Consider the following 2132-nt stretch of genomic DNA (forward strand, 5'->3'; position numbering starts at 1 on the left):
ATTTAGCTGATTATTTTTGACTTACCAAATGTAGTACTGATTATTTTTTGGCTCTATCGAATCGCCAAATGTGGTAGCACTACTATTTATTTTCTGCGCTTCCCAATGCAATAGTACTGATTATATTTGGCTCTATGAAGTCGCCAACATAGTATACTCACATATAAAAGCAGTAGGATAGACAGATTTACTTCACTAAGAATTTTTTTTTATAACTATGGCTTCTTGTGTACTTGATCTAGAAGGGGTAATGCGTAGAAATGGAATATATGTGGTTAAGGAAATGGCCTGTTTCGATTTAGGCACAGAGAGAGTGTATCTCATTCACTCTACCTGCCACGAGCTTGCAAGCAAATGGTTTGGGTTAGTAAAAATATCCATTATATTGAATGGGAAGGTTTTTTCGACTATAAATTGATGAAAATTTATCTCATAAATTTGACTATACTTATTATTTACGCTTATGTTAATTGCATGCAGAAAAAAAAATTTCTAGAGCAGCGATTTAATTTGGAAACGGTAGAAGTCTTTAACTTTCCTAAATCGCTTTTTAAATTGTTTATGCATAACAGAAGAAAAAAAACCATTTCATTTGCTTGGGGAATAATTTTCATCTATTTTTTCTTATCGTGAGATTTGCGGATTGAATGTGTTGCCATTTTTTTTTTTACGAAAAGGGTGACAAGTCTTTGCTTTGAATACGCACGAAACGTTCTGGAACAACCCGATGCTGTGCTACGACAACTTGAAAGGGAAATAGTATACCGTCCGGCCGAGGAATGAATGCATCTTCAAGTTCGGTGATAGGACTTATCCCATGCCCCGCCAACACGCAGCCTACGGCGACCCCGATTTATTCTACAAATTTTCTGGAATGAAGCTCCAAGCCAAACCGTGGACGCCTCCCCTATTGTATTTGAAAGCTGTGGTCGAGAGCATCACAGGTTACGACTACAACTTCGTTGTCATCAACCGATACTCTGATGGACAGAAGAGCATCTCCCCTCACTCTGATGATGAAGCGCAGCTCGTGAAAGATCATCCCTTCGCTTGCCTCTCCCTGGGCGCTGAAAGAAAAATCTTCCTTCGTCGGGAACACCAGCAGCTGCGGCATCACGCGATTCCAAAGGACTCGAAAGTCAAAGACGTTCGCGTTAGTCTCACACGTTCCGGAAAATAGTCCAGGCAAAGCGGAAAGCCGTGGCAGAATCACCACCAGCGGCTTCGATAAAAGCCAACTACCAACCAACATATTTCACACCGAAGAGAACTTTTATGTTAGTGTAGTGATCTTCAACGGGGAAGTGAAAGTTCACATACGCGAATACTACGAACAGGGACTCGTGAAGCCAGGCAAGAATGGTGTGACCCTTTCTCCATACGTGTGGGAATGCTTGCTAACTGAATTCTTCCGTCGTAGTATGTCTCAACGCGAACATTCTTAATGTCCGAGAATTTGATAGTGGATTGCAGCGGTGATGCTGTGATCATTCAACCTATTCATCGCAACGGTGAAAAAATTCAGTGTTTTGAAAATATCAAGATGTCGTTTTGCGTAGCAGATAAACTTTTCTGGTGTGATGAAAAACAACAGCTTGACAGTGTTATCACCAAGTTTATCCAGAAAACACTCTGCTTGGACTATATCAAATTGTGCTTTCGCGAAAAACTTAAAGGGACAAACTCTCTGGATATTACAGATGTTCTCGCTAAACTGTAAGTGAAAAACTTTGTTACCATTGGAAATGTTATTGTCACGGATGGGCTATTCTAATCAACTGGGCCATGACATGTATTACAAATATTCCGATCACGCTATAACTTCAATTGATTCTTGTGGAAAATCACAATGTCCATATGAAATGTGTCTAATTTATCTGGTACGAAAACTATTTTTTCAAACAAGCTATTCTTTTTCAGGGTAAACGCATGATAATTTAACCACCACTCGGGAAAAAAAAGTTAAGAAAAATATAAAGTGTTGGATAAACAAATGATAATTTATGTACGCCCCTATTTAATTTTCTTGAAAGGGAGGAAAAATGTGTGACCGCCATCAAGCGCAGGGCAAAGACATCAACTGGGGATTGCCTATTGTCTTGAAAACCCCATTTCTCCCCTTCTATTATATA

At 39.4% G+C, this 2132-nt stretch overlaps 1 pseudogene; it reads left to right on the forward strand.

Moving 5' to 3' along the window:
- The first annotated feature begins 817 nt into the window (after positions 1 to 817).
- On the forward strand, positions 818 to 1180 carry LOC149067937 (DNA oxidative demethylase ALKBH2 pseudogene; annotated as a pseudogene).
- Positions 1181 to 2132: the final 952 nt, after the last annotated feature.

The sequence above is a fragment of the Pholcus phalangioides genome, unplaced genomic scaffold (genome assembly GCF_987345545.1).
Source record: "Pholcus phalangioides strain wild (caught in Gottingen) unplaced genomic scaffold, Ppha-v1.0 ptg000028l_1, whole genome shotgun sequence".
Taxonomy (NCBI): Eukaryota; Metazoa; Arthropoda; class Arachnida; order Araneae; family Pholcidae; genus Pholcus; species Pholcus phalangioides.